At 43.3% G+C, this 13,477-nt stretch overlaps 1 protein-coding gene across 2 annotated transcripts in view; it reads left to right on the top strand.

The window, feature by feature from the left end:
• Nucleotides 1-5,735: 5,735 nt before the first annotated feature.
• TERB1 (telomere repeat binding bouquet formation protein 1) overlaps nucleotides 5,736-13,477 on the top strand; it is a 64,599-nt gene continuing 56,857 nt past the window's right edge. The window contains exon 1 of one of the 2 annotated variants that reach the window (XM_068131182.2): nucleotides 5,736-6,098. The gene's annotated coding sequence lies outside the window, so the exon portion shown is untranslated. The remainder of the gene's footprint in view (nucleotides 6,099-13,477) is intronic. The other variant, XM_068131183.2, reaches the window with a different exon arrangement.

Below are 13,477 nucleotides of genomic sequence, written 5' to 3'. Positions count from 1 at the left end.
CCTGATCTGTTCTGTGTCCGAGCTCTTCTACGAGCCTAGACCATGTACAAACTAGAAAGAGCAATCATAGATTGCAGACTCTTGCCAGGACATGTTTGCAGTGGTTTTTAAGGCTTTTGTGTTAAAACAAATATGGTGACCGATGACGTCATAATTTTTTTTTTCTCCACCAATTTATCCCTAGATGCCGCTCAAGAAATTAAATTTTGATCGGATGAAGTTTTGTACTTGTCGAATTATGACTTTATAATGGAGGGACCTATGACGTATGACATTATCATGAACATATTTTATTCCCCATGGAGAGTTCTTTACAATGAGCCATGTCTCAATTCTTTTTATGCAGCGCTTTTGGAGATTTCGAGGTGCAAAGTTTTTCGGTTTTTCCAAGATGGCGGACGAACCACGTGACCTATGACGTCATAATTATCATTAAAAAAAAATCTACAGGTGGAGTTGCACCTATGGTGAAAATTCCCTATCGATCGGAGCAACAGTTGCAGAGAAAATCATATATATTCTGTGTGGGAAAACAAACAGACAAACAAACAGACTCAAATGCAATACCCTATCCTCAGGTGAGCTGTTCAGCTGTTCTCATGTATCGCATTTTTACCTGGCATGACCTCTGACCTTTGATGCCGAAATCCCATCAGTTCATCTTTGCATCATGATATGTACTTGTCCCAAGCTTGGTCAAACTCCATGTTCTATCACTGGTTCACAAGTTAGCACAGTAACAGAATTGTTACCTAATGGGACCTTTGACCTTTGTCCTCTTGACCCCAAAATCAAATCAGTTTGTCCTTACATCATTACAAATACAGGAGACCCTTTTATAATGTGGAGGATGCGTTCCTGAGAAACGCTGTTATCGGAAAATGTGTTATAGAGCAAATATTTATCATGTAAAAATCGGGGTTATGCTCCCAATGTGGACGATTTCAACCTTTTAAGGCTGAAGACCTTTATGAAAACCTCAAAAAAACACTAAACAATGCATACATGAAACATATAACAAATAAATACATTAAAATGAATTACTTTTAAAAAGTGTTCCCATGATTTGAGTGAGATACAGCACATATTGCTTGTGCCAGGCTTATTCAGGTGTGGCAGGTTGTCCAGTTGAGGTTGAAGTTGACTTGAGAAGATGAAATGGAGGCTCATTCGCTTGGGATCTTTTTTGAAGAACTTCATAATGGAGCTTTGAGTGGCTGCTTTCATTTTCTGTTTGTGGACCTCCTTGTAACATTTCAGGATATTCTCCATCTCCCTCCGCACCTTGGGACGTCTCATGCAGTTGGGATAACGTTCATCAAAGATGGCCATGGCTCCATCGACCAACTTGAAACCTTTGTCCATGACCTTTGTCGTGAGGGTTTTAACAGGCACAAACCACTCAAGACTTGATCATTGACCTTGATGCCAAAATCGAATCAGTTCATCTTTGGTATCATAATATATACTTATACGAAGTTTGTTTAAAATCCCACCACGAGTTCACAAGTTAGTGTGGTAACATAATTTTTTACTTTACATGACCTTTGACCTCTTGACCCCAATGTCTAATCAGTGCATCATTCATTATACATACCTACACCAAGTTTGGCTTAGATCCCTTTGGCTGTTCTTAAGTTATCGTAGTGATGACATATTTTTACTTAACATGACCTTTAACCTTTTCACCCCAAAATCGAATCAGTTCATCTTTGCATCATAATTATTAATAGCCGGCGAAGCCGGTGTTGTGAATAAACGCGAACGTATTATGTTGAAAACCAGATTATGCTGGAACCTTTCAGAATTCCAAGCTTTGACGCACCAAATCGCTCAATGGAGGCCGCCATTTGCGGATGCGGAAGTATGCATAAAAAATTTGAAAAAGTTCAATAAGAGTTTGTTTGACCAGTCTTTGTTTGATTCACAATCCATGCACCTCTAATTTGTAATTTAAATACTTTAAGACCAACCTCGGCCTGCACGGGCCTGGTTATCTTCAACGAAAATCGTCACCAAACACCGGAACCAATGAGATTCGAGCATTTGAAAAAATATGTAAAAAACCAAATCACTCAATGGAGGCCGCCATCTTCCGGATGCGGAATTATGCATAAAAAAATTGCGAAAAAGTTCAATAGGAGTTTGTTTCACCCGTCTTTGTTTGATTCACAATCTTATGCACCTCTAATTTGTAATTAAAATACTTTAAGACCAACCTAGTTCCCCGGGCCCACAGGGGCCCTGGTTATCTTCAACGAAAATCGTCACCAATTACCAGAACCAATGAGATTCGAGCATTTGAAAAAATATTTCAAAAATGCTTTTTACAACATTTCGGACGCTGAAAACGGCGTTAAATATTCTAAAATTGACGAAGAATTATTTTTTAGAAATCTCGCGGCCGTAGGGGATAGTTTTTCACGGCTGGAAATATCCGAAGTTGAGACGGAATTCACCGAATTAATCAAGATGGAAATTTTATAAATTTTTATCTCATCCAGAATGCAAATGGTGTCATTTTGAACTACGTACGGTACCTACTACACCTACCTACTACCAACTACCTAACCCACTGATGCCATAGTGATGGGTAAAATAGTGGCAAGAGGCTTTGGCTTCGCCGGCTCATTGCGGCTTTGCAGTCGGGTACTAGTAGCCGGCGAAGCCGGTGTTGTGAATGAACGCGTACGTATTATGTTGAAAAGCCAGATTTTGCTGGATCCCTTGAGAATTTCGAAGCTTTGACGCACCAAATCGCTAAATGGAGGCTGCCATCTTGCGGATGCGGAGGTATGCATAACAAATTGAAAAAAGTTCAATAGGAGTTTGTTTCAGCAGTCTTTTTTTGATTCACAATCTTATGCACCTCTAATTTGTAATTAAAATACTTTAAGACCAACCTCGTTATCTTCAACGAAAATCGTCACCAAACACCGGAACCAATGAGATTCGAGCATTTGAAAAAATACTTCAAAAAAGCTTATTACACGTTTCGGAGGCTGAAAACGGCGTCAAATATTCTAAAATTGACGAAGAATTATTTTTTAGAAATCTCGCGACCGTAGGGGATCGTTTTTCACGGCCGGAAATATCCGAAGTTGAGACGGAATTCACCGAATTAATCAAGAAGTAAATTTTATCAATTTTAATCTCATCCAGAATGCAAATGGTATCATTATAGGTCTGAATTTGCGAAATTTTGTGAGCTGACCAATGAGCGATCAGCTTAGGTCAGCCAATCAGCGCCATCGACACGGTTTGATTAACAGTCTCACATTGCCGTTGAAACGGCGCTATCGTCTGATCTGTCGGCACTGATCTTACTGCAAGCTAACTTCTTCTGGTGGAGGAAGCCGCAGTGCCCGGAGAGAACCAGTCCTGACAGCGACTGAAGTTAAAAGACGACACACATACTGTGAAAACGTATATTAAGCCCAGTTAAAATTTCTTAAAATAGGCCCTAAGCTAGCACATCGTATAGTTACTTCCTGAAGCTTCTTGTGACATTTATTGTATGTAGGTATTGGGGAGGACTGTCTGCTCTTCTCTTTTACCAAGTCTTACCAGGTACGGTACCTACTACACCTACCTACTACCAACTACCTAACCCACTGATGCCATCGTGATGGGTAAAATAGTGGCAAGAGGCTTTGGCTTCGACGGCTCATTGCGGCTTTGCAGTCGGGTACTAGTAGCCGGCGAAGCCGGTGTTGTGAATGAACGCGTACGCAATTCTGTTGAAAAGCCAGATTTTGCTGGATCCCTTGAGAATTTCGAAGCTTTGACCCACCAAATCGCTCAATGGAGGCCGCCATCTTGCGGATGCAGAAGTATGCAGCACAAATTGAAAAAACTTTAATAGGAGTTTGTTTCACCCGTCTTTGTTTGATTCACAATCTTATGCACCTCTAATTTGTAATTAAAATACTTTAAGACCAACCTCGGCCGACACAGGCCTGGTTATTTTAGCTCTTTCACGAGCCTCGATTCAGTATAAATAAATAAATAAATTAAAAAAAAAGAAAATCGTCACCAAACACCAGAACCAATGAGATTCGGGCATTTGAAAAAATATTTCAAAAAAGCTTATTACCACGTTTCGGATGCTGAAAACGGCATTAAATATTCTAAAATTGACGAAGAATTATTTTTTAGAAATCTCGCGGCCTTCGGGGATAGTTTTTCACTGCCGGAAATATCCGAAGTTGAGACGGAATTCACCGAATTAATCAAGAAGGAAATTTGATAAATTTAATCTCATCCAGAATGCAAATGGTGTCATTTTGAACTAGGTACGGTACCTACTACACCTACCTACCACCAACTACCTAACCCACTGATGCCATTGTAATGGTGTAAAATAGTGGCAAGAGGCTTTGGCTTCGCCGGCTCATTGCGGCTTTGCAGTCGGGTACTAGTAGCCGGCGAAGCCGGTGTTGTCAATGAACGCATACGTATTATGTTGAAAAAACAGATAATGCTGGATCCCTTGGCTTGAGAATTTCGAATCTTTGACGCACCAAATCGCTCAATGGAGGCCGCCATCTTGCGGATGCGGAAGTATGCATAACAAATTTGAAAAAGTTCCATAGGAGTTTGTTTCACCCGTCTTTGTTTGATTCACAATCTTATGCACCTCTAATTTGTAATTAAGATACTTTAAGACCAACCTCGGCCCGCACGGGCCTGGTTATCTTCAACGAAAATCGTCACCAAACACCGGAACCAATGAGATTCGAGCATTTGAAAAAATATTTCAAAAACCAAATCACTCAATGGAGGCCGCCATCTTCCGGATGCGGAAGTATGCATAACAAAATTGCGAAAAAATTCAATAGGAGTTTGTTTCATCCGTCTTTGTTTGATTCACAATCTTATGCACCTCTCATTTGTAATTAAAATACTTTAAGAACAACCTCGTTATCTTCAACGAAAATCGTCACCAAACACCGGAACCAGAGATTCGGCCATTTGAAAAAAATATTTTTAAAAAGCTTATTACGCGTTTCGGAGGCTGAAAACGGCGTCAAATATTCTAAAATTGACGAAGAATTATTTTTTAGAAATCTCGCGGCCGTAGGGGATAGTTTTTCACGGCCGGAAATATCCGAAATTGAGACGGAATTCACTGAATTAAGAAGGAAATTTTATAAATTTTAATCTCATCCAGAATGCAAGTGGTGTTATTATTTTGAACGAGGTACGGTACCTACTACACCTACCTACTACCAACTACCTAACCCACTGATGCCATAGTGATGGGTAAAATAGTGGCAAGAGGCTTTGGCTTCGCCGGCTCGTTGCGGCTTTGCAATCGGTACTCGTATATACATATATCAAATTTGGTGAAAATCCAATCACTTTCACAAATTAGCTTGGCGACGGAATTTTTACTTATCTGGGCCTTTGACCTATTGACCCCAAATCAGTTCATCTTTGATGGAGCCTCGACCCCCGGACGCCCGAGAGCGCCCCCTGGAGGCTGTACGTACGTACCCATCCGACAACCCGTCCATACTGGCGCTGGTATCCAGATCTTCAACAAAATCGTATCAATTAAACCTGCAAGTGGGGGAAAAAGAAATAAAACTGCAAGAGAAATGGGTATCATTTATATTTTTACTTTCATTTTGTAACACTTCAACAAAAGGAAGTCTTCGTTTATCGGGAATGAAGAAATACAACAGTTTAATAACGGGCGGTGTATAGGTACGGATTCGGTTGATGACGTCAGGCCGCCGTTTTCTTCGTTCCACCGTTTTCTCCTTGGTTCTTGTTAATGTTATTTGTATATTTAATCGTGTGGGAGCGAAATTGAGGAAATTTGTTATCAACAAACATTTGTTAACAATAAAACACAAGAACGGAGATTTGTATTTCATTTTCTCAATTTCTCCGGTTTCTCGCCGGCTGTTTGTTGCTATTTCAAGTGTGCAAATATTATTTTCGGATCTATCAAATGTTATAACCAAACGTCCTCTTGCGAAACCATAGATATGCGAATTAAGCGCGTTTTTCTTCAACAAAACGTCGTTGAAATTGATCGTTAAGAAAGGAATTCAATTTTCTTTTTCGTGACAGGAACATATTGTGAGGTTTGTATGAATTAACAAAATCTTCATTTGTGTTTCCTTTTTTTTCTACAATCTACGTAATTATTTATTTATTTAATAACGCGCTATTTCTCTCACATTTTAAACGATTAATTGGTATAACGCGGATGTAAAACGGATTTTTTTTGTTACTTATATAATGTTGCATTATTACTTGATAATCTGTATTTAATCCGAAATATATATATATATATATATATATTTCACCCAACATGTTTTAATCAAGAGAAATATTTGTGAGCAACGAGGAAATGTCCTGTACTTGGTATAGAAGAGAGAGGTTTGGCAGAAGTGGTTGGAAATCATGAAAGAGTCCTGTGGGATTATCATAATGCATTAATGGGAGTTTTAGTGAGGTTCTGGTCCAGTAAGGAATCATCCCCATAAAATAGCACAAAATGAAATTACTTGAGTGGTCAGGATGGTTTAGGCTTACCCTGGGCCCTCAAACGTTGAGGGGTCAGGATGGTTTAGCCTGGGCCCACCAAGGCCCCAAATCCTGAGGGGTCAGGCTAGATTAAACTGGGCCCACCAATGCCCCAAACCTTGAGGGGTCAGGATGGTTTATCCTGGGCCCACTGAGGCCCAAAACCTTGAGGGGTCAGGATGCTTTCGGCTTACCCTGGGCCAACCGAGGGCCCAAACCTTGAGGAGCCATGATGGTTTAGACTGTGCCCACTGAGGCTCAAAACCTTGAGGGGTCATGATGGTTTCTTCTTCTTTCGTGTATCATCAGATGGCCAGCTCAGTGTCGTGCAGCCATGCCCTCGGCTCTGGACCTACGTCGAAGAGGCCGGCTTCTGAAGGTGGTCTGTATAGGGGGCAGGTGGTAATTATGTGTTCGGCAGTCTGCTCAGGCTCGCCGCACTCGCGCGGCGCTATCTGCCGGGCCCCACATCTTCAGCGATGATTTGAAGCGGCCGACCCCCGTACGTAGACGGTTCAGCAAGGTCCATTGCAGGCGTGGTAGGTCTTCTCCTACGACGCCTCCTCCTGGGTCCCAGATGTAGCGGTGGATGCGGGTGGGCCCGGCCATTTCCCACACCTGCTTCCAAGAACCCGCCAGCCATGCGCTTCTAGACAGGTCCTCAGGGATAGAACTGAGCATCTCTTGTGCCGCCTTGTTGTTGGGATGGCGGGACTTGAGTCTGCTTGGAGGCGCCACTATCATTGTGGTGTTGTGCAGGATGTGCCAGTCGTGTTTCTGGGCATTCCTTGCCAGGGCAAGGATAGCAGCCTCCCGTCCGAGGCCGGCCGGGGCGATTCCCGCTAGGACTGGCAGGTGTAATGCTGGGGTGGGCTTCAAGCAACCAGCTACAATGCGGAGGGCGTTGTTAATGGCAACATCAACCTTTCTCACGTGTGGGCTTCTGCTCCAGGCTGGGGCGCAGTTTTTGGCTGCAGAGAAGACCAGGGCTTGCGTGGATATTCATAGGGTCTTGGCGGAGGCTCCCCAGGTCGTACCAGCGAGACATCGGATAAGCGAGACCCTTGATGTCACCTTGGCCTTAACTTCTTCTCGGTATTGCTTGAAGAACAGTATCCGATCTAGGCGTACACCGAGGTACTTTGGGGCTTGCTGGAACTCCAGGCGTTTGTTGTCAACAAACACATCCAGTTCCCTTTTTGCTTCTCTGTTGTTAAGATGATATGCTGCTGACACTGTCTTACCAATGCTGAGCTGCAAACGCCACCTCCGGAGGTAGGCTACCAAGGTGCCCTAGTCTTGGTTGATGCCGTTTTCCATCGCCTTCCATGTTGGTCGTCGCAGCATGATGGCCAGGTCGTCCGCATAACCGTACTTTCTGGATGTTGTATCCGGCAGGTCGTAGATGTAGATGTTAAACAGCATCGGCGAGAGAACAGAACCCTGCGGGACACCATTCCTCAGTCTTCTGAGCCTGCTGCGCTGGCCGTCGCTGGTCTGTAGGACGAAGCTGCGGTTTGACAGCATCTCCATGATGAAGTTCACCATATGCCGGTCCGGGATTGTCGTCAGCAACTTCAGGTGGAGTCCACGGTGCCAAACGGTGTCGTATGCAGCTGTCAGGTCCAGGAACACTACGCCAGCTTTCTCATTGTCCTGGAAGCTGTCTTCGATATCTTGTGTGAGTAATGTTACCTGGTCCACTGTTGACCTGCCACGACAGAAACCGGCTTGTGCCCGCGGGAGCTGTGGGTCCACCACTGGGTCGATGCGGCTGTGGATCATCTCCAGAATCTTAAATGGGACGCAGAGCAACGAGATCGGTCTGTCGGACTTAGGATCTTCCGCAGGTTTGTTCGGCTTCGGCAGGGCTATGATGGAAGCACGGCGCCAGGTCTTCGGGAGCTTGGACCTCCGGAGGCACGACGAGAAGAACGAACACAGCCAACCAGATGTTGTGCTCTGGTGGATGACGAACTCCGGATGGATGTTTTCACGGTCTGGTGACTTACCCGGCTTGAGTTTGCTCATGGCGGCACTGAGTTCGGCTGCTGTGAAGTCTCCAGAGAGATTGGCATCGGCGCTGACCGCCCTGGAGAGAGAAGACACCTCATGCAACGTCAGGCGGGCAAAGTTTTTGTCTGCATCCGGGAAGCGACCGTTCTTCAGGAGCTGGGACGCAATGGCATCTGCTGTCACCGGGCACCTGAATGGCATTGTATTTTTGCCTGTCAGCCGGTTGATGGTCTGCCACGCCTTGTGACTAGAGTGGGTAAAATCGATCGACTCAACTATTTCAGTCCATCTGGTCCTACGGGTTTCGACCCGAATCACAGGTAATCGACCTGTGATTGATGCTGTGAAGAGGAACAGGTTGAGATGGTTTGGTCATGTGTTGAGGAAGGATGAAAGTGACTGGTTGAGAAGAGTGATGGAAATGAATGTAGATGGAAGTAGAAGACCGGGAAGACCGAGAAAGACTTGGCTAAAGATGGTGGAAGAAGAAATGCGGGCAAGGGGGTTAACAAGGAGAGATGCAGAAAATAGGGCAAAATGGAGAAGATTGTCATGGGGACCGCAAGGCTAACCCCTGCTCTAGCAGGGAAAATGGCCTTTAAAATGCATGTTGTGTTGTTGTGTTTGGTCCTACGGGTGGCGTCCAGCTCCTGGAGTAGTGCTGTTGCAGTCACGTCCACGTCTTCCCTGGAGCTAGCCTGCTGATGGTCGCGCAGGAGATGGCTGCACTATTTATGGTTTAGTGCAGCCATGATGGTTTAGACTGCGCCCACTGAGGCTCCAAACTTTGAGGGGTCAGGATGGTTTAGCCTGGGCCCACCAAGGTCCAAAACTTTGAGGGGTCAAGATGCTTTAGGCTTACCCTGGGCCCACCGAGGCTCCAAACCTCGAGGGGTCAGGATGGTTTAGCCTGGGCCCACCAAGGCCAAAAACTTTGAGGGGTCAGGATGCTTTAGGCTTACCCTGGGCCCACCGAGGCTCCAAATCTCGAGGGGTCAGGATGGTTTAAACTGCACCCACTGAGGCTCCAAACCTTGAGGGGTCAGGATGGTTTATATTGGACCCACCAAGGCTGTAAACTATATCCCTCGTTATGGCCTAGTGTATCCCATCTTTACCCCAAATGGGAGATCGTTTTGTGTTATTCCATGGAAAGCATTTTTTTGTGATGTAAAGGAACAGGGTGATGTTAATCTATACTATAAGAGAGCTGTTTGTGTGTCTAGCTGAGTGTCTGTCTGGCTGTTTGTCACCATATGTCTTAGAGATGGCTGAACGGATCTTCGTCAAACTTTCAAAGGTTCATCAGTGGGTGCCGGGGAGTGTTGTAGACCAAAATAATATATTAAAAGTTTGATTTTTTGGGGAATTTTTCGTAGCTCTATCGTGTAAGGCTTTGGTAATATTATGTGAATTATGCTATGTGAATAATGCCTTTGGTAACATTATGTTTTGTGAATAGTAATATTAAATGATCCCATTCCCATTCCTAGGGTGTGTAGGGAAGTGTTTTAGGCCCATACCAAAAAATAAAAAAAAAGAAATTTTCATTTCTTCAAAATGCCAACATGATGAAAACAGCATCAGGCAATGCTGTTTTACTTCTAATACTTATGCTAGGTCACAATAAATGAAATGGACAAAGGTACTGGTAGAGATTACAATATTGTGTATTTTGTAATCCATAAAATACATCCACCACTGAAGGTGGACGGAGGTTTTGCTTTCACCCTTGTCTGTTTGTTTCTCTGTCTGTGAGCAGGATGTCTCAAAAAGCTATGGACGAATTTGGTGGACAAGTTGGGTGTGTGACAAGGACGAATTGATTCGATTTTGGTACAGATCCGGATGCTTGATTCGTTTTTTTAATTGTCAAGTGATTCTTCACCATTGAGAGATGGGGCCAAAACCGATATATAGCACGATATTTCAAAAAGTTGTGGACGGATTGTGACAAAACTAGGTGGATAGTTTGGTTAGGTGACAAGAACAAGCTGATTAGATGTTGGTTCAGGTTCGGATGCAGATGGCTGGCCTATCTGTTCTGTTCAGCCTGGCGGAGGTATGCACTTTGCCGAGTACCGTTCCATTTATTATTTAAATAATTGGCAATCTGGCTGTGATTGCATTGGTGTATTCGTGAGTCCTGTGTAATGCAAGACGTTTGTGGTGATTTTCATTTTGATTGTTTCTTGAGGCAAGGCAAGTAAGCTTCACCAGCGATAATCAACAGCAGTAGCATTCCTATGTGTATGACACACTTTAGGTTGGCTGGCTTATCGGTACCAGGGGTGAGGGGAGGGATGTTTGTCATCCTACTTGCGCTGCATGGAAGGTCACCATTCTGGATATTGGTGGTGATGCAGCGAGCGGAACAATTCAGTTCAGTTTGAAGTCATTGAATTCAGGCACCAAAAAATCAGTGGCATGAAGTAGTTTGGTGCGGTGCCGACAGAGCGCCTCATGGGGTCGTTCATCACAAGACGCAGTTGACTCGGGACTGTGCAGCAGTGAGGGAGGTGGAGAGCTGAGGACACTGACTGGTGACAGGCTTGGTATTCAGAGTGGAGGAACTCACTTAACTACACTACAACTACTTAACTTACTTAACTTAACTACTTAACTCACTTAACTTAACTACTTAACTTAACTTAACTACACGTGGCTCTATAAAGGCCGGCCGTGTGGTGCCTTCATTATTCTCTTCCTTTTTTTCTTGTCTGGGCATTCTTTTGATTTGTTAATTTGCTTTTCCCTCCATCCCTGACCCAAAACCTCCATTTTTGGCCTTAGTTAGAAGTATTTGCTTTATTTTGTTGTTCACTCGGTGTGTCTTCATTGTCAGTGCACTGTTGAAGTTCTATTGCTTTTGTTGCCATCAGAAAATAAATTATTCGTTCATATTCAGCACAAGACATATGCAGCAGTGTCACTGAGGTTGTGGCTGTGTTACTGATGCAACGCCCTCTGTAGGTTATGGCATGAATTGGACACCGCTCCTTTCTTATTCCATTTCCAGGCGCTGCATGACGTCATCGCCGGGTACCAAAGGGGGCCCAGCGATCATGCGTGCTGAAAGATATATATACGTATATGTATATATATACATACATACATATAAATTATTATAATTATTATTTTTTGCATACAAGATCGAGGCTCGTGTAAGAGCTAGCGCATTAAACACAAAAAACATAATAAAGGGAGAGGGAGACAATATGGGGAGAGAGAGGGAATCACACAAGCACAGCAGTAGAGAACAGGGACATCAGGAGATCTATGGAAGGGGGTGGGAAGGAGGGAAGGGGTACACGGTATAAATGAAATTGACACTACTAGGAATTTCAGGAATGAAGTCGGATATTGAAAGAGGTGGATTTGGGGTGTATTAGTGGGGGTAGAAAAGATCTAGGTTTTGGATGGGAGAAGATAAGAGATGGTGGTGAACAGCTGTTTCAAAGACCTGGAGGGTGGAGTGGGATTGAAGAGAGTGAGGGAGTTTGTTCCAGAGTCGGGAGGAAAGAGGAATAAAAGAGTGAAGGTGAGCAGAGAGTTCTAATGTTGGCAGTTTCACCAGAAGAGGGTTGCTGGCAGTTCTTGTGTATCCTGCAGGAATATTTGGGGGGCACTTGTTTTTTGATTAATCAATTAATTTATGAGTTACTTAATTATTATCGATTTATTACGTACTTATTTATTGCCTTTCTCATCTGGGAGATATCTCGGGCACCTTTTTAGCTCGGAAGCTGATATTCGGATACATAGTGACCAAGTGATGTGGCTATCTATGTATCTTCTATCTATCTATCTATCTATCTATCTATCTTATATCTTCTATATATATAAAAGAAAGTTTTTGTTTGTTTGTTTGTTTGCACGCGCTAATCTCCTGAACGGTGAAAGATAGGAGGAAACCTCTGAAACAAAAAATGTCGGGACGGGCCCCGCGAAGGTTTTAGGCTAGGTGGCGAGGCCGGTCGAGGCCCACCTCGGCCGGGCTGGGCCCATTTCGCAATAAATCTTCTTCTTCTTTCAAAATTATCTTGAAGTACAACTTATGCACTTAATAGGAATATCTGACTGATTGCAACAGATGCTTTCAAAATTCTCTCTCACGGGGCCCGACAGAAGAAAGAACAAGGAATCGTTGAGCACGAACTGATACTCGGCTCGCGTCAGACGTATGTACAGAAGATTAAATTCATTCAAAAAGAACCCGGGCAACGCCGGGTGCATTCAGCTAGTAAAGGATATTTTTGATTTATTGATTAATCGATTTATTATTTATTGATTAATCTATCGATTTTTTTTTTTTCGATTAATGACATTTAATTTTCAAAAAGTTACAGCTTCGGATGAAACACTGGTGGGTTGAGGTATGCTATTAGCCAATTGATGAAGAAATTATTTTACGATTATTGTTTATTGATTTTATTTACGCAATTAATCAATCAATTTATTGTACCCCTCCCTCCCAATACCGTTACTATGAGCTGCACGGCGGATGCCGCACTGGAGGATGTTATTTATTTATTTGGCATGGGGGTGGTGTACTTTGAATGTATCTGTACTTGTTTAGAATTTATTCAGGATGCCGGCAATATGTCACCCAGTCTTCATGAAGAACGCCGTGGGATCTTCAACATCCACCAACGAATGCTTGCAAATGGGACACCGGTTTAACTTAGTAGACCAAGCGTGTTTGGGTAAAATGTATTCCCCTTCAGATATAAACGTGGCAGCCAAAACCCTGTGTGAGCCACCATTAATACAAATCCCTCTGATCTGTCAGTCAAATCACTGGTGAGTGCCCGTGTCAATATGGACTTTATTTTCACTTTGCGTTTATTGTTATGAAGTTGAATAACTTAAAGTTGTTGATTAAACTTAAACTTAAACTTAAACTTAAATTAAAATT

This window comes from Myxine glutinosa, chromosome 11, assembly GCF_964187855.1.
Source record: "Myxine glutinosa chromosome 11, kmMyxGlut1.1, whole genome shotgun sequence".
Taxonomy (NCBI): Eukaryota; Metazoa; Chordata; class Myxini; order Myxiniformes; family Myxinidae; genus Myxine; species Myxine glutinosa.
The sequence above is the reverse complement of the archived record's forward strand: the minus strand, read 5'-3'. Positions and strand labels throughout refer to the sequence as shown.